The sequence below is a fragment of the Hypanus sabinus genome, chromosome 7 (assembly GCF_030144855.1).
Source record: "Hypanus sabinus isolate sHypSab1 chromosome 7, sHypSab1.hap1, whole genome shotgun sequence".
NCBI classification, from domain to species: Eukaryota; Metazoa; Chordata; class Chondrichthyes; order Myliobatiformes; family Dasyatidae; genus Hypanus; species Hypanus sabinus.
In genome coordinates, this window is record NC_082712.1 from 14,545,102 (window position 1) to 14,564,931 (window position 19,830).

Below are 19,830 nucleotides of genomic sequence, written 5' to 3' on the forward strand. Positions count from 1 at the left end.
GATTCCTAATGAACTTCAGATTGTGAAATAGTTATGACCTCAAGACCATCAATAAAACTGAGCAAAATTCCAAGTTGTCAAATTTGTTCATTTCCAAATTTGAAGGACTTGTACTTTTTCTTTTTTAAAGATTTCCAGATTGTAGAGTTATTTCCCCTTTATTATATTTAATAGATACATATTTTGTCAGTTACACTTGTCCATATTGATTGAAGACTAGAGTGTAGATTTTGTAATTAACCAAATCTAAGTGTCAATAGGATGTAGGTGATTCAATAGTTCAGCGCTTGATAATTGCTTTATCCATCCAAAAATCTACCATCAGGCAGGAGGTACTATAGCATTAGGATGAGAACTGTTGGGTTAGGAAACAGCTTCTTCCCCATGCTGTAAGATAACTGAACTCCCTGCCATTATCCGGGTCCCATCATGCATGAAGCACCAGTAGTGTTTATGCAGTTCACTTTTTAACTTGTGTCAGAAATGCACCTTATTATTTATTAATTTATTTGTAGTAACATTTCTGTGTTGTGTGTGATTTATGTGTACTGTGTAGTGCACCTTGGTCCAGAGGAACATTGTTTTGTTTTGCAGTAGACATATATACAGTTGAATGACACTAAGCTTGGTCGTGAGTTAATCCCTTTGGTTATCTCAGTTCAGGCTCATAATTTGCTAGATAATTTGCTTCTAAGATGTCTTTCTTGCAACATCCCTGCATTTCCATCAAATGGAAACGAAAGTTATCTCAGAAAGCTATCCAAATTTCTTTCATTCATTGCCCAAGCACATGCTAAATGCCATTCCACCCATCTACACTCCACTGTCCTGTATCAGAATTGCAGTATCATTATGGGGTTACACAACAAAATCAAAATCAACGTTTATCTACAAATCCATTACAAGAGTCTGCAGATGCTGGGAATCCATATCCATCAACATCCATCTAGTTTGCTTCCTTGATGTTTAGTTGTCAGTCGGGTATGCTGCTTATATACATTGCTCTTTACAAAGTGCCCTGTGAGAAACCTGCCATCTTGTATAGAATTCCACTTGATTTTATTTATTTAAAGATACAGCACGGTGTCAGCCCTCCAGCCCAACAAACCCCATTACACCAATGTGATGAGTTAACCTACTAACTTTGTATGTCTTTGGAATGTGGGAGGAAATCCCTGTGGTCATGGGGAGAATGTACAAACTCCTTACAGACAGTGGTGGAATTGAACCGAGGTTGCTGGTACTGCAATAGTGTCATGCTGCTACACTACTCTGCCACCCACTATTTACTCCATCATATAAGGCTTCTGGCCTGCAATTAGCTCCAAGAGTTTTTCTGTGGTGTATTGGGCCATGGGCTAACGTTCTGTGAATTTAGATGGAGGTAATGATTATTACCACCTCAAAGCCAAGGTTATAAACCAACAAACTCATTACTCTGCCTGACCGCCAAGTTCATGCTGTAGCTAGTTTTATAAAGAATAAATTCCCTGTTGAATAGAGAACATTTCAGCCCTATAAAGCCATAGTGACCAAGTTCCCACAAAAATGAAGACCAACTGGCTGGATCTCACCGTTATCTCAAAGCAGTCACCACATTTCAAACACCTAACATCTGCCTGTTACACAGTCTGGAAGCATAGGATCAGGATTAAACTCTCTCATCTGTTGCCTATTGAGAACATTTTGAAACAGCTTAAAGATAGCAGTTATTAGCAAACCATGAACCCACAATAGTGGGATTCCAATATGGAGCTCATGATGCAGAATGAAATTGCAGGGATCTGGAGGCCATTCTGACAGTAGAATTAATTGCAATGGCTGAATCCTTTCAGAGGTGGTCAGTGTGACCAGACTTGACAAAATCCTGCCACAATACAAACTAGCGATCACAATGCTTGACGTTACTGTCTGCAAAGAGAAAATGTGTCACAACCTCACAGCAGAGTAGTTTAGTTTTTCACAACAATTTTCGTAAGATTCCAACTTGGACCAAAACAGATACAGGCACCATTTGGGCTGACAGTAGCAAGCTACTTGGGACTTCCATTCTTAGATCTCCATTGATTTCATACAGAAGTCAAGGCTTTCTTAGGGTAGTTGTTATATTGTTACTAAAATAAGTGATTAACAGCTGAAGCCATATTTTCAGAAAGCACAGATCAAGATATCTGTATGAGTAATGGTACTTTATAGCAGGCTATTTGGTACTTGGGTATTTTATGGCACTGTGCTTTGTGGTTTTAAGAACAACAGTGAATATTTCAGATAGAGTGGTTATTTTTCAATTAATTTAGGTCATGCTGTAGTAAAGAATATCATTGACAAAAATGACAATCAAAACAATACGTAGTGTTCTGGGTGTAGTCTAGCCAAATTTTGCAGGTTTAACCTAACAGGCAGGGGAATTATACAGGTAGTTCCCGAGTTACAAATGTCCAACCTATGGACAACTCATAATTACGAACTGAGGAAGGAGAACACCAACACCGTCTGCCATTTTAAGTCGGATCGTGACACCGTCCACCATTTTAAGTCGTTGCCGTTGACACTGTGTTGATTGTGTAACTTTGTATTTGGCTTAAATTTTTCTTAGCAAGACTCACCCTGACCCTGTCCCCCGTTCCGGTCGGCTGATGGCGCAGTGAGACCAGGCTCGAGAACAGAGGTTCCCAAGTTTGATCCAGTGACAGATCACTCCCGTACCAGGTTGATGTTGATCCAGTGACTTCTGTACCATCTGTGCTGGGTTGATGTTGAATTTGCAATTTGACCTCGTAAAAAAAAAACACTGCCACCTCCAGTTTAAATTCCCACGCGGAATATTGTGAAGGATCAAATACCCAAACCCAGCACAGCCCCCATTTGTCCCATTTAACCTGCCTCAATGTGGTGGACTTTAGGACCTGGGGAATTCAGAGCGGTGGTAATTAGGACCCGGTGGAGCTCGGAACGCGCCACCTGCAGTGTTTCTGTTCCGTTGACAGGAAGTGATCGTGATTGAAAATAAAGTGGAAATAATAAAGCGTTTGGAAAGAGGTGTAACACCATCGGTCATTAGAAAAGCGTTAGGCTACAGTCGGTCAATGTTCGGAACAATTTCTAGGATAAAGGATAAAGTGAGAATAATGGAGCATGTGAAAGGCCCTGTCCTGATGAAAGCTACAATTATTACTAAGCAACACAGTGGTTTAATTAATGGAATACATACATTACTTAAGTGTTTTATATGCATAGAAAGGTAAAATACATACTATATACTAAGACAAACGTTTGACTGACTGACGCTAAATAATACCGGATGACTTGTTCCGACTTGAGTACAAATCCAACTTAAAGACGGACTCAGGAATGAACTTGATCGTAACCTGGGGACTGCCTGTATTGATAGGAATAATAAATCAGCCATGATGGAAAGGTGGAGAAGGCTTAATGGGCTGAATGGCCTAATTTTGCTCCTGTGTCTTGTGGTCTAATATCTATTCTGTTCCTTTGGAAATTAACTATTCTATATTGCTTGTGTTTTAATTATATGGCCCCTCTATTCTTTCATCTCAAATGTTCTATTTTGTGTTGAGTATGTCAGCTTTTGCTCATTGTACAGATATTTTAGAATATCTTCTGTAATTTGTTAAAGTGCTCCCCATTGTTAAAGTTCTTACCATTCTGCTCTGAAACCAGCTGGCTATTTGGCCTCTTCCTCCTGTTCTCTGACCTTAATTGTTCATTTATCAGGAGAATTTTTTTTTGTCAGAAATTTTGGAAGCCTAGATGCATTATATCTAATGATTTTTTACTCTCTGGCTACACAATAGCCAATAACGATTTTCAGCTTTGAAATCCATCCTGACTATTCATTAGTACATTTCTTATCTCTGATATTTTATTTACTGTGTTTGTTTCTTCTTGCCACCTTGGAAAACTGAATATTCTATAATTCTCTAGTCTTGTTCAATCACCCTCCTTAAGTACACTCAGTAACCACTTTATTAGGCACAAGAGTGGAACCTGGTGTGGTCTTCTGCTGCTGTCATCCATCCACTTAAATGTTCAATGTATTGTACATTCAGAAATGCTCTTCTGCACACCACAGTTGTAACGAGTGGTTATTTGGGTTACTGTCACCTTCCTGTCAGCTTGAAACCAGTCTGGCCATTCTCCTCTGACTCCTCTCATTAACGAGGGTTGAAAGAGTGAGAAAAGAGAGAATAGAGCCTGCTTAAGCACAAAGTTTACTTACACAAATCATATATTAGTCCAAAACTCTCATCTCTCCCTAATTTCTACCATGTCAACTATATACCGAGCAATTTACAGTGGTCAGTAGGGAGATTAATCAACCACTGTTAATTTGTGCTGATTATGTTGCCCAGTAAGCCAGTCCTATCTACCCAAGTTTGGCCCACAGTCTGCTAAGCTTTTCTTAACTATTTATCTACCTAAATAGCTTTTAAAAATTTTGCTAATTACGTTTTTAAAATGTTACTGATAAAGTATTGTGTTCATTTCTGATCAGCTCATTATAGGAAGAATGTGGAAGCTTTAGAAAAGGCGCAGAGAATGCTGCCTGGATTAGAGAGCATGTCTTATGGGATAGGTTGAGTGACTTGGGGTTTTTCTCTATTGAAATGGTTAGATTGATCTTGGAGTAGGTTGAAGTATCAGCACAACATAGTGGGCTGAAGGGCCTGTACTGTGCGGTACTGTTCTATGTGCTAATATGCTAGTTTTAACCGCAGCTTATTCCAAATATAAACCACCCTTTATGTAAAGAAGCTGCCTCTGATGTCTCTTCTAAATCTCTTGCCTCTGACCTTAAATCTATGCTTTATTTTTAACATCCTCCTCCATGCACTCCCCTTCTACCCATTCCCTGGAGAAAGACTGGGATTTGCACTGTCTGTGCTCCTCATGATTTTATATACCTCTCAGTCTCCAACATTCCAGAATAAAGACCTAGTACAAGCTCCCTAGTTCAGGCAGCACCCTGGTAAATCTTTTCTGCATTCTTCCTAGTCTGATAGTAACAGAGTACAATTGTCTTTCCTGTAACAGGGTACTCCAAGTACAGCCTCACCAAAGTTTTGTCATGTCCGAAGAAAACTTGCACATTCGGAGGAAGAGCATGTAAACTCCACACAGGCAGTGCCTGAGATTAGGTCAGATTTCTGTGGTTGTGGGGCTGCAGTTGTACTGGCTGCACAACTGTGTCACTGTTGGGGCGATGTGAATGCTGGCTGTGTAGGCACAGAGTTGATGGGCAGAGTGACTTTTGGTTCAGAAAAAGTATGAGAAATGAGGAAAAATAAAGTTGGTGGTGCATTCAGTTCCAGTGGCTAATATGGGATCAACAAAAGGTGTTACTGTTGTATTTAAATATATTTTTACCAAGATTCTGGTATGTATTATGAATTTAAAGTATTGTAGGTCTACACCATCAGTGAGTTGCTCACTGGAGAAAATGAAGTAGCTGTACATTGTGCTGCTGCCTGAGGTAAAGGAGTCTAATAGTGAGTGACTGTCTTGGTTGCTTTTCTTGAGATCGCAAGACCCTTTTGAACATTCTTAATGTGGAATGTTGCAAGTTCGATTCACTAATTTATCAGCGGTGAGCGGGGGCAGATGGCAGGGGAGTTGTGTGGCCTCAGTCACAGCAAGGACTAGGTCTCAAGCCACAGTGGCGCCAGTTTACAGCTGCTATGAGAGAGGCGTCGGAACCGATGCACTCCACTGGGGGCAGTGTGGGGTGGCATCCAGGTTGGAGTCAGTGCTGTACCCCTGGTGTTCGCTTGGCAGAAGACAAACTCTGTCATTGTTATTGACCGCAGATTTCTGCAGCCTCAATTGGCTGAGGGCCTCAAGCTATGGTATCGCCTGTTACAACTGCCAGGAGAGAGGTGTTGGAGCCAGTGCACTCCACTAGGGACAGTGTGGTGTGGCATCCAGGCTGGAGTTGGTGCTGCCCCCTCCCTACATTTGCTCGGCAGAAGACAAGCACCGTTGTTGTTGTCTGAAGATTTCAGCAGTGTAGGTTGGCTCAAGTTTGAACTCTTTTATTGCATGGCTGTATCATTCTATTTTATGTGCTATATGTGCTTTGTGCTATGTGTGACTGTTGATAACTGTTTTGCACCTTGGCTCTGTAGTAACGCTGTCTGGCTGTATTCATGAGTATTCGTATATGGTTGTTTGACATTTAAACTTGAATTGAAAATGAGAAGTTATAGAGAATGTGCACATTATTGGCAAGATGTACTGCTTTTGACAGTAAGGCCAGTGTAAATTCTAAGTCCTTGGGTGTTCACATTTTGAACTGAATTGAAGGTAAATTGTAGATTTCCAGGGCCCCAAGCTACTTCCTTGATCTGTTAGTTAATATGGTTGGGGTGCGAGTTTCAGGATTTAGACCAGATTCTGATGAAAGATCATATGCCCTTAGGGGTGGTAACTAGTAGTTTGTTTATTATTGTAGGTGTACCGAGATACAGGGCAGAGCTTTATTTACACACCATCCAGACAAGACAGATCATTCATTACAAAAATGCAATGATGTAAAACAAAAACTGTGCTGAATATAGTGTTGCAATAAACTGGTGAATTAATGCAGTGCATGAAAGTAGAGAATGTAGCCAAAATGGATAGGCAGGCGGGGACAGAATGGTTTGTTTGGAATTCTAGGTGCCATTTAAGCCCTTGGAGATAGAAGTCGTGTACTTCATTTCGAAAGCTTATCAGTGTACCTTGGTACATATATTACACCAATTTACCACCTTTTGGACAAGAAGGGCAGGTGACATTCAACTTTTCTGGGTCACATAATACTGATGCAAATTCATTAAATTATGGATCTTTTAGAGGAAGAGTGCATTGAAGTAAACGAAGAACTCCCATTAGTACATTTTCCCAAGAAGGGTTAGATACCCAATATGTTAATTATATATGGGCTATTATTTAATTCAATGGTGGAGCAGGCTTAAAGAGCTATATGGCTGCCTCCTATTCATTTGATAGTAAATCAGAGTATGACAATGCAAATCACCTTGAATGTAGTATGACATCAAACTCCTGAGAGCGCACATCTTGAACAACCTCTGGCCCCACAACACATTCTACACAATCGGGGAAGCTCACCAACGCCTCTACTTTCTGAGGAGACTGAAGAGAACTGGATATGCGCATCTATCCTCACACCATTCACACAGATGTACAGTAAAGAGTGAGTGAGCTTTGCACAGGAAGTGCGCAGATGCAGTAGCTCGTCATTGTGCAAAGACGCTGAGAAAGCTCCAAAATAAAAGAGAGACACTGTCTTGTGAAGCGGTTGTATAGTAGTGTAAGTCAGAGTAGTAGGGCTTTGGCAAGGTAGGTTACTTTCCCCCCCCCCCCCCCCCAACAAGAATAGTGGGTATGACTGCAAGGCAACTTTTCTGTTCTGGGTGTCAGATGTGGGATGTCTGAGAGACTTCCAGCCTCTCTGATGGTCATATCAGAGCTAGGTGCATTGAGTCGTATTTAAAAAGCAAACATGAGGAAATCTGCAGATGCTGGAAATTCAAGCAACACACACAAAATGCTAGTGAAATGCAGCAGGCCAGGCAGCATCTATAGGGAGAAGCACCATCGATGTTTTGGGCTGAGACCCTTCGTCAGGACTAACTGAAAGGAAAGATAGTAAGAGATTTGAAAGTAGGATTTGATTTGTAGCTCTTTAGAGACCAAATTTGGGATAGCTAAGTGGGAGATCATCAGGATAGGGAGGGGAGGACGTCAGGTAGTGGATAGTGCCATGGTGGCCGTCTCCCTTAACAATAAGTATTCCATTTTGAGTGCTGTTGGGGGCATACACAACCTACCTGGAGGAAGCAACAGTAGTCATGCCTCTGGCACTGAGTCTGGCCCTGTGACTCAGAAGGGCAGGGAATGGAATGGAAGATGATAGAAGTGGTAATGGAGGACTCTGTAGTTAGGGCGGGGGTCGGCAACCTGCGGCTCCCGAGCCATTTGTGGCTCTTTCACCTCTGTGCTGCGGCTCCCTGTGGCTTTGGGAAATAATTGGTCAGTATTTAATTAAAATGTATTTTATGTTAGTTTGTTAGCTTTTGAAATGTAATTATGGTGATCTTGTACAACCTAAGTGTAGCGACACATTTCCTGCCACATCCGAAACGGCTCACAATTAGCCAGCATTCCGGCTAAGGGAGATAGCCTACGGGGGTTTGTGAGTACGCGTCTTTTGCAGCATCTGCGTCCACGGGGGGTGGGTTGAGGGAGGCTTTAAAGCAAGGCTGTTTAGTTCGAATAAAGCTATCTTTGACTGCAGTTTACTGACACCGCTACAACGTGTTTTTATCGCTGGCTGTCCAGACGGAAGGTGCTGAAACGCTTTGTCGCGTGTCTGGAAGAAGTGAAAACTTTCCTGGGCAGCAAAGGGCTCACCTTTCCTGAGCTGGAACAGCCAGAGTGGCTGGAAAAGCTACACTTCATGGTAGACATGACAGCACACCTGAACACGCTGAACACAGCTCTTCAGGGGAAAGGACGTACAGCCCTGCACATGTTGGAGGATGTTTTGGCATTCGAGCGCAAGTTGACAGTGCTTGCCAGAGATTTACAGAAAGGCACTTTGTCTCACTTCCCCAATTTGAGAGAGTTCAAACAAGGTCACGACATGATAATTTCGGAGTATTTACATTCTGCAATCATCGCAATGCAAACATCGTTTGGGAAACGCTTCTGTGAGTTCAGAGAGGAAAAAAACACATTATCCTTCCCGGTCACTCCCCTAAGCATCGATCCTTCCCTACTGAATACGACTGCATTGGCTGGTGTGAGTCAACCTGATCTTGAGATGGAACTGGCCGACATAGCCGACAAAGACATATGGGTGTCCAAGTTTAGACGCTTGACAGCAGACCTTGAAGATGTTGCCCGTCAGAAGGCCGTTCTTGCTCAGAAACACAAATGGAGTGATATTGAAAACCTCACAGATGACAGCTTGCGATCCTGTGTAAAGATGAAGGTGACATCATACAGCCCTGATGTGCAGACGCTGTGCGCTGAGGTCCAGGAGCAGAAATCCCATTAACCAAGTATGATAAATATTTTAATTGCCTATTATTTTACTTATATTCATATTTTTTCATTGTTCAGTGAAATAGTCCTTTCATTTTTCAGGATGACAGCTGGCTGACGTTATTTTTGGTTTGCTGCTGGCGGAAAATTTAAGTTCGGCGTTTTTCATAAATACAAGAAGGACTCAAATAGACATTGAATATTTTACTTAAAAGTAACTTTCAACCCAACGTCTTTTTTTCGGAGTTCAAAATGTTTTTGTTGCATGCAGAAATGTAATTTCGTTTTCTCTGCAGGAGTTCATCAATTTCATAAATGCAACACATTATAGTTTGTTTATACATAGCATAAAGGCAAAAAAAACGTTGTATGCAGTGTTATTTCATTTTAAATGTCAAACGGGTTTTGCGGCTCCCAGTGTTTTCTTTTCTGTGGGAAACGGGTCCAAGTGGCTCTTTCAGTGGTAAAGGTTGCTGACCCCTGAGTTAGGGGGACAGATAGGCGATTCTGTAGGTGCGAAAAAGAAACACGGATGGTAATTTGCCTCCCAGATGCCAGGGTTTGTGATGTTTCTGAGCGAGTCCACAATATCCTGAACTGGCAGGGTGAGCAGCCAGAGGTTGTGGTACATATTGGTACCAACGATATAGGTAGAAAAAAGGTGGAGGTCCTGAAAGCAGAATACAGGGAGTTAGGAAGGAAGCTGAGAAGCAGGATCTCAAAGGTGAGTATAGGAATAGAATGAGGTGGAGGATAAATGTGTGGCTGAAGGATTGGAGCAGGGGGGAAGGATTCAGAACTTTGGATCATTGAGACCACTTCTGGGGCAGATGTGACCTGTACAAAAAGGATGGGTTGCACTTGAATCCGAGAGGGACCAATATCCTGTCGGAGGTTTGCTAATGCTATTGGGGAGGGTTTAAATTAGATTTGCAGGGGGGTGGGAACCGAAGGAAAGAAGCAGAGAATGGGGAGATTGGAGCACAAGTAGAGGCAGCTTATAGGGAGTTTGTGAGGAAGGATGGGCAGATGTTAGAGCAAAGATGCACTCATCCTGATGGTTTGAGATATGTCTATTTTAATGCAAGTATCATAAACAATGCGGATGAACTTAGAGCATGGATCAATACTCTTGACATTGTGGCCATTACAGAGACTTGGATGCCTCAGGAATAGGAATGGCTGCTGAGTATGCCAGGCTTCAGATGTTTCCAAAAGAACAGAGAGGGAGGCAAAAGAGGTGGGGGCATGACATTGCTAATTAGGGATAGTGTCATGGCTGCAGAAAAGGAGGAAGTCATGGAGGGATGGTCTATGGAGTTAGTGTGGGTGGAGGTCAGAATCAGAAAGCGGCAATAACTCTACTGGGTGTTCTTATAGACTTCTATATTGAGGAGCAGATAGGGAGGCAGGTTCTCAAATGGTGCAATAGTAATAATAAAGTGGTTGTGATGGGAGATTTTAACTTTCCTAATATTGATTGGCATCTCCTTAGCATAGGGGGTTTAGATGGAATGGAGTTTAAGTGTGTTCAGGAAGGTAGATAAGCCAACTAGAGGAGAGGCTGTACCTGATCTGGTAGTGGGAAATGAACCTGGTCAGGTGTCAGATCTCTCTGTGGGAGAGCATTTTGGAGGTGGTAACCACAACTATCTCTTTCATCATAGCACTGGAGAGGGATAGGAGCAGACAATTTGGGAAAACTTTTAATTGGTGTAGAGGGAAATGTGATGTTCAGGGAACATTTGCATGGAGTTCTGTATGGGTATGTTCCATTGAGGCAGGGAAAGGTTGGTAGGGTTAAAGAACTATGGTGAACAATAGGATGTAGAAAATCTAGTTAAGAAAAGCTTGCAAAAGGTTCAAGAAACTAGGTACTGTTAGAGCTCGAGAAAATGATAAGGTTACTAGGAAGAAGCTTAAAAATGGAATTAAGGGAGCCAGAACGGGACATGAGAAGACCTTGGCATGCAGGTTTAAGGAAAACTCCAAGGCATTCTACAAGTATGTGAACAGCAAGTGGATGGGTCATGTGAAAATAGGACTAATCAGGTGCGATAGTGGAAATGTGTGCATGGAGTCGGAGGAGGTAGCGGAGATATTTAATACTTTGGTTCAATATTCATCAGGGAAAAACACCTTGGCAATTGTGGGGATAGCTTAGAGTGGACTGAAAAGCTTCAGCATATAGACATTAAGAAAGAGGATGTGCTGGAGCTTTTGAAAAGCATTAGGTTAGATAAGTTATAGGGATTGGATGAGATGTACTCCAGTCTACTGGGAAGTGAGGGAGGAAATTGCTGAGCCTCTGGCAATGATCTTTGGATCTTTGTGTCATCAATAGGGACAGGAGAAGTACCTGAGGATTGCAGGGTTGCAAATGTTCTCTTGTTCTAGAAAGGGAGATGAGATAACCCAGGAAGTTATAGACCAGTGTGTCTGACTTCAGTGGTGGGCAAATTTTTGGAGAAGATTCTGAGAAGGCAGGATTTATGAGCATTTACAAGGATGTTGCCTGAATTGGAGGGTGTAACTTATGAGAATAGGTTGAGTGAACTTGGCCTTTTCTCCTTGGAGCAACAGAGGAGGGGAGTGACCTGATAGAGGTGTATAAGATGATGAGGGGCATTGATTGTGTGATAGCCAGAGGCTTTTTCCCAGGGCTGAAATGGCTAACACGAGGGGGTGTAGTTTTAAGGTGCTTGGAAATGGGTACTGAGGGGATGTCAGGGTTAAGTTTTTCACACAGAGTAGTGGGTGTGTGGAATGCACTGCTGGTGGTAGTGGTGGAAGCAGCTACAATAGGGTATTTTAAGAGCCTCTTGGATAGGTACATGGAGCTTAGAAAAATCGTCTATGCACTAGGGAAGCTCTAGGCAATTTATTGTGGGCTGAAGGGCCTGTAATTTTGTTCTTTACACTTGTGAACTGGAAATGATATTAAGCAATCTTGAACATGATTTACATATAGTTTTACAGTACTTACTTCATGATCATAAAAGCAGCAGTTTTGTTACGTAAATAAACATAAGTAATTGTACAACCAGCAATGAAATGGATGAATAATTTTGTTGAGTTTTTGAGGAAGCGCTACTATCAAGGAGAACTTGCTCTTAAACTAATAAATTTGTAACATTTCAACAATGAGGTTTAATGCTTCTGTCATCACCAAGATAGTACTATCATTTGTGGTCACGATTGACCAAAAGCTTAAGTGGACCTGCTTCACCAGTCCTATAGACTCTCCTGCATTTACAGGTACAGTTTATCTGTATGATTAAATACAAATGGAGTTATGAAGCAACAGCAAGCAGAATGAGCCAAGGAATGAAGCCAGCCAATTAGAAAATACTCATTCCAAATACTGCAGTAACAAGTTAACCAACGAGAAAGCACTTCTTCATTTAATTCAGAACAAAGAAGCTTCCAGAGATTTACAGAATTATACCAGAGGTATATTAAACTTGCATAAAATGCAAGCTTATAAGTATTTGTTAAACTGCAAAGTTGGATCATGGATGGTTTCATATGTTCAGTTCTGCAATGAGATATAACCCGATAAATAACATTTAGATAGAGTCTTTATGATTTTTAAATAGATGCCATGTTTTATTACATTACAAAAACATCATATGGGTGGTTATTGTTTGAATAGTTTTCTTTTTGGTCCATATTCCAGGTTTTTTTTTTAGGAAAGTATACTGAGTAGTGAAGGAAGAGGGGAGGATCAGAATGACATTCTGATCTTAATCTTTCAATAGTAATAACTTTTGAAAATGTTTACAAAGCAATGAATGTATAATTACTGTCAAATATATTATATCTGATGTACAGATAATATTTGGTATGCAGGAAAGAGATTGAGTCTGTTTTGGTATCCATGTCAAGTGTGGTGCAAGATATGATGTTCTTCCATGAATAATGACGTGAGTAATTGCCAGTGACAGGATATTGTCATTTGTGAGTTTTGTCTTCACTTTAAAAATAATTCCTCTTTAATAACTTTTGGATTAGAAGCTGCAGTGTGTTGTTTTTGGATGTAGAACCACACGTGTCACAAAAGAAATTTCTATCTGGAACCAGAGGATGTGGGTGAGATCCCAAATGAGTGCTTTGCATTGATATTCACCAAGGAGGGCATAAGAAGAGAATGAGATCAGTGTTGTGTATCCTAACATTCTAGGGCATGATGAGATCAAGAAAGAAGTGGCAATGGGCCTGTTAAAGATCATTAAGGTAGATCAATTCCCGGGGCCTGATGGGATCTATCAGATATTATTGAGAGAGGCAAGAGATTGCTGGGACCCTGATAAAGATCTTCTTATCTTCTTTCACCCCAGTGAGATGCAGGAGGACTGGAGAGTAGACATTGTTGGTTTTTTGTTGGAGAGAAATGGGAATAATCAAGGCACACACCAGTGGAGGGAAGCTGTTGGTGACAACTCTTAGGCATGTAATTTACTCACATTTGCAGGAAAAAAGGATTGGCTCATGAAGGATTATATGTAGCTAGTTACAAACCTAATTGAGAGTTTTGAGGAGCAGGCAAGGAGCAAGAGGATAATTTGGCAGAGGGTAGGAACGCTCCACTCAAGATTAAAAGAGGGAACATGTTTAGAGCACAGGATGAGGGTGAGATTCTAAATGAATACTTTGTCAGTATTCATCAAGGAATAGGGCATGGAGGATATTGAGTTCAGTCTGGAACATGCAAATATGCTGTGGCTTTTCAGATAAAGATGGTGGTGGTGGTGGTCCTCTTGATGGGGTATACCCCAGGTTATTGAGAGAGGCAAGAGACAAAATTGTTGGAGCCTTGACCAAAATCTTTATGTCTTCTCAAGCCACAGGCAAGGTCCCAGAGGACTGGCAAATAATTAATTTTGTTCCATTGTGCAAGAAGTTAAGTGAGAATAAACCTTAAATTATGGACTGGTAAGCCACGTGCCAGTGGTAGGGAATGTAATGGAGAGAATTCTTAGTGATAGATTTTATGAATATTTGGAAAAGTATTGCTTAATTAGGGGACAGGCAACGGCTTACAAACTGGATAGTTATTTTTGAGGAGGTCACAAAGGTAATTGATGAAGGTAAAGCAATGGGTGACAATAACACATAGCAAAACTATGCCATTCAGCCCATTAAGTCTGCTCTGCCATTTCATCATGGCTGATCCCAGATCTCATTCAATGCCATACACCTGTCTTCTCAGTGTATCCTTTGATGCCCTGACTGACAAGCAAACTCAACTTCTGCCTAAAATATGCCTACGGACTAGGCCTCCACTGCAGTCTGTGGCAGAGCATTCCACAAATTCACTACTCTCTGGCTAAAAAAATTCCTTCTTTCTTCTGTTCTAAAAGGTCACCCCTCCATTTTGAGGCTGTGCCCTCTAGTTCTGGACATCCCCACCATAGGAAACATCCTCTCCACATCCAACCTATCTAATCCTTTCAACATTCAGAAGATTTCAATGAGATCCCCATGTATTGTTCTAAATTCCAGTGAGTACAAGCCCAAAGCTGTCAAAAGGCCCTCATATGTTAACCCTTTCATTCCCGGAATCATTCTCGTGAACCTACTCTGGACTCTCTCCAGTGACAGCTCATCCTTTCTGAAATACAGGGCCCAAAACTATTGATAATACTCCAAGTGTCACCTGACTAGTGTCTTATAAAGGCTCAGTATCATCTCCTTGCTTTTATATTCTATTCCCCTTGAAATAAATGCCAACTTTGCATTTGGCTTCACCAGTGGGAGATGATCTCTCCGTGGGAGAGCATTTTGGAGGTAGTGATCACAACTCTACCTCCTTTACCATAGTGTTGGAGAGGGATAGGAACAAACAATTTTGGAAAATAGCTAACTGGGGTAGGGGGAAATATGATGCTATTAAGCAGGAGCTTGGGAAAATACATGGCAGAAGTGTAGGTAATGTTCAGGGAACATTTGCATGGTGTTCTGCATAGTTATGTTCCATTGAGGCAGGGAAAGGATAGTAGGGTAAAAGAACCATGATCTACAAAGGATGTGGAAAATCCAGTTAAGAAAAGAAAAGCTTACGAAAGGTTCAAGAAACTGGGTACTGATAGAGCTCTAGAAAATTACGAGGTTGCGAGGAAGGAGTTGAAGAATGAAATTAGGAGAGCTGGAAGGGGCCATGAGAAAGCCTTGGTGAGCTGGATTAAGGCATTCTACAAGTTTGTGAAGAGCAAGAGGATGGGCCGTGTGACAATAGGACAATCAGGTGCGGTAGTGGAAATGTGTGCATGGAGTTGGAGGAGGTTGCGGAGGTACTTAATGAAAGTTTTGCTTCAGTATTCACCAGGGAAAAGGACTTTGGCAATTGTGGGCATGACTTACAGTGGACTGAAATGTTTGAGCATATAGACATTAAGAAAGAGGATGTACTGGAGCTTTTGAAAAGCATTGCTAGCTAAGTCACTGGGACTGGACGAGATATACCCCAGGCTACTGTGGAAAGCAAGGGAGGAGATTGCTGAGCTTCTGGTGATGATCATCAGTAGGGCTGGAAGAAGTACTGGAGGTTTGGAAGGTTGCAAATGTTGTTCCCTTGTTCAAGAAAGGGAATAGACAAAACCCAGGAAATTATAGACCAGTGAGTCTTTCTTCAGTGGCGATCAAGATGTTGGAGAAGGAAGGATCCTGAGAGGCAGGATTTTGAGCATTTGGAGAGAGAATCTGAACAGGGATCATCGGCATGTCTTTGTCAAGGGCAGGTCATGCCCTTATGAGCCTGATTGAATTCTTTGAGGATGTAACAAAATGCATTGATGAAGGTGTAGAACAGTGAATGTAGTGTATATGGATTTCAATTGGGCATTTGATAAGGTTCCCCATGCAAGGCTCATTCAGAATGTAAGCAGGCATGGGATCCAAGGAGACATTGCTTTGTGGATCCAGAATTGGCTTGCCCAGAGAAGGCAAAGGGTGGTTGTAGATGGTCCATATTCTGCATGGAGGTTGGTCACTAGTGGTGTTCCATAGGGATCTGTTCCAGGACCCCTCCTCTTTGTGATTTTTTTAATAAATGACCTGGATGAAGAAGTAGAAGGATGGTTAAGTAAGTTTGCTGATGACACAAACATTGGGGCTGTTGTGGATAGCCGGGAGGGTTGCCAGAGGTTACAGTGAGACATCAATAGGATATAGAACTGGGCTGAGAAATAGCAGATGGAGTTCAACCCAGATAAATTGAAGTAGTTCATACTGGTAGGTCAAATTTGAAGACAATATAATATTAATGGTAAGACTCTTGGCAGTGTGGAGCATCTGAGAGATCTTGAGGTCTGTGTTCATAGGACATGCAAAGCTGCTGTGCAGGTTGACAGTATTGTTCAGAAGGCGTATGGTGTGTTGGCATTCATTAACCATGGGATTGAGTTCAAGAGCTGTGAGTTAATATTACAGCTATATCATATCTTGGTCATACCCCACTTGGTAAACTGTGTTCAATTCTGATCGCCTCACTACAGGAAGGATGTGGATACTATAGAAAGAGTGTAGATGAGATTTACAAGGATGTTGCCTGGATTGGAGGGTGTGCCTTATGAGAATAGGTTGAGTGAACTTGGTTGTTTCTCTTTGGAGCGACGGAGGATGAGAGGTGACCTGATAGACGTGTACAAGATGATGAGGACAATTGATTGTGTGGATAGCCAGAGGCTTTTTTCCAGGGCTGAAATGGCTAACACGAAGGGGCATAGTTTTAAGGTGCTTGGAAATTGGTACCAAGGGGATGTCAGGGGTAAGTTTTTCACACAGCGCATTGGGTATGTGGAATGCACTGCCAGTGACGGAGGTGAATACAATAGATCTTTTGAGAGACTCTTAGATAGGTACACGGAGCTTAGAAAAATAGAGGGTGATGTGGTAGGGTAATTCTAGGTGGTTTCTGGAGTAGGTTACGTGATTGGCACAATGTTGTGGGCCCAATGGCCTGTAATGTGCTGCAGATTTCAACAAACCCCATTTCCAGAAAAGTTGGAATATTTTCCAAAATGCAATAAAAACAAAAATCTGTGCAATGTTAGTTCACGTGAATCTTTATTTAACTGACAGAAGTACAAAGAAAAGATTTTCAATAGTTTTACTGACCAACTTAATTGTATTTAATTTAATTGTATTTTGTAAATATACACAAATTTAGAATTTGATGGCTGCAACACACTCAACAAAAGTTGGGACAGAGTTAAAATAAGATTGAAAAGTGCACAGAATATTCAAGTAACACCGGTTTGGAAGACTCCACATTAAGCAGATTAAGCTGATTGTTATCAGCGAAAGGTGCAAAAGCCAGCATCTGTGATGGTATGGGGGTGCATCAGTGCCCACGGCATGGGTGAGTTGCATGTATTGTGAAGGTACTATTGACTCTGAGGCGAATATTAGGATTTTAGAGAGACATATGTTACCATCAAGGCGATGTCTCTTCCCGGGACGTCCATGCTTATTTCAGCAGGACAATGCCAGACCACATTCTGCACAGGTTACAACAGCGTGGCTTTGTAAACACAGAATGTGTGTGCTTGACTGGCCTGCTGCCAGTCCAGATCTATCTCCTATTGAAAATATATGGCGCATCATGAAAAGGAGAATCAGACAACGGAGACCACGGACTTTTGAGCAGCTGAAGTCTCACATCAAGCAAGAATGGACAAAATTTCCAATTACAAATCTACTACAATTAGGTTCCTCAGTTCCAAAACGATTAAAAAGTGTTATTAAAAGGAAAGGTGATGTAACACAATGGTAAACATGCCTCTGTCCCAACTTTTGTTGAGTGTGTTGCAGCCATTAAATTCTAAATTTGTGTATACTTACAAAATACAATTATGTTGGTCAGTAAAACTATTGAAAATCTTTTCTTTGTACTTTTGTCAGTTAAATAAAGGTTCACGTGAATTAACATATCACAAATTTTTGTTTTTATTGTATTTTAGAAAATATCCCAACTTTTCTGGAAATGGGGTTTGTATGTTCATTATCACAGACTGCATCTGTAAATTCACCTTCTGGGATTCTTGCACAAGGACTTCTCAGTCCCTTTGCACCTCTGATGTTTGAACCTTCTCATTTAGATAATTGTCAGCACTATTGTTCCTTTTGCTAAAGTGCATTACCATACATTTCCCAACACTATTCCATCTCCCTCTTTTTTTGCCCATTTTTCCAATTTGTCTAAATCCTTCTGTAATTACATTGCTTCCTCATCTTTGTATCATCTGCATACTTTGCCACAAACCTATTAATTCCGTTTTCCAAATCATTGACAAACAATGTGAGAGTAGCAGTCCCTGTACTGACCCCTGAGGAACACCACTAGTCACTGGCAGCCAACTAGAAAAGTTCCAAAGTTCCACTGCCTCCTGCCTGTCAGTTATTCCTCTATCCATGTCTGTATCTTTCCTGTTATGCCGTAGGATCTTATCTTGCTCAGCAGCCTCATGTGTGCCCCTTATCAAATGTCTTCTGAAGATCCAAGTAAATGATATCCAGTGCCTCTCCCTAGTCTATTCTGCTTGTTACTTCCTTGATGATCTCTTAACAGATTTGTCAGGCAAGATTTCAGTTTACAGAAACCATGCTGACCTTGACTTCATCATTAGTTCCAAGTACCCCAAAACATCATCCTTAATAATGGGCTTCAACACTTTCCCAACTACTGAGGTTAGCCTATAATTTTCTCTTTCTTGCCTCCCTGCCCCACCCTTCTTAGAGTGGAGTGACATTTGCAATCTTCCAGTCCTTTGAGACCATGCCAGAATCAAGTGATTTTTGAAAGATCATCAAGTCGTCACTTTTTATTGTCATTTCGACCATAACTTGGTACAGTATACAGTAAAAACAAGACAATGTTTTTCAACACCATGATGTTACATGGAACAATACAAAAATTACACTGAACTACATAAAACAACACAAAAAAACTACACTAGACTGCAGACCTATCCAGGACTGCATAAAGTGCGCAAAACAGTTCAGGCATTACAATAAATAATAAACAAGACAATAGGCACAGTAGAGGGCAGTAAGTCGATGTCAGTCCAGACTGTGGGTGTTGAGGAGTCTGATGGCTTGGGGGAAGAAACTGTTACACAGTCCAGTCCGAGTGCTTCGATGCCTTTTCCCAGATGGTAGGAGGGAGAAGAGTTTGTATGAGGGGTGTGTGGGGTCCCTCATAATACTGTTTACTTTGTGGATGCAGCGTGTGGTGTAAGAGATGGAATGGCTGTGGTGTAATGGCTGGAAGAGAGACCCTGATGATCTTCTCAGCTGACCTCACTATCCGCTGCAGGGTCTTGTGATCCGAGATGGTCAGTGTCCATCTCATGATCAATATCATGACCAACACATCCATTATACCTTCAGCAACCTCTCTCAGGACTCTGGGATGTAGTCCATCTGATCCAGGTGACTTACCCACCTTAAGATGAGTATGCCTAGCACTTCTTCCTTTGTAATAGCAATCACTTCTGCTCCCTGACACTCATGGACTTTTGGCACACTACTAGTGCCTTACACAGTGAAGACAGATGCAAAGTACCCATTAAGTTTATCTGCCATTTGTTTGTCCACCATTACTATCTCAGCAGCATCATTTTCCAGTAGTTGAATATCAACTCTCACCTCCCTTTTACTGTTTATATGACTGAAAAAACTTTTAGTATCCTGCTTTATATTATTGGCTAATTTGCCTTCATGTTTCATCTTTTCCCTTCTAATGGCTTTTTCGTT

At 41.4% G+C, this 19,830-nt stretch overlaps 1 protein-coding gene across 2 annotated transcripts in view; it reads left to right on the forward strand.

Annotated features, from left to right (window-relative positions):
* Positions 1–19,830, forward strand: part of lifra (LIF receptor subunit alpha a) — a 176,285-nt gene that overhangs the window by 40,003 nt on the left and 116,452 nt on the right. Inside the window, exon 1 of one of the 2 annotated variants that reach the window (XM_059974239.1) lies at positions 6,005–6,027. The exons of the other annotated variant lie outside the window; for it this stretch is intronic. The gene's annotated coding sequence lies outside the window, so the exon portion shown is untranslated. Of the gene's footprint in view, positions 1–6,004; positions 6,028–19,830 lie in introns of those variants that run through there. 2 annotated transcript variants of the gene reach the window in all.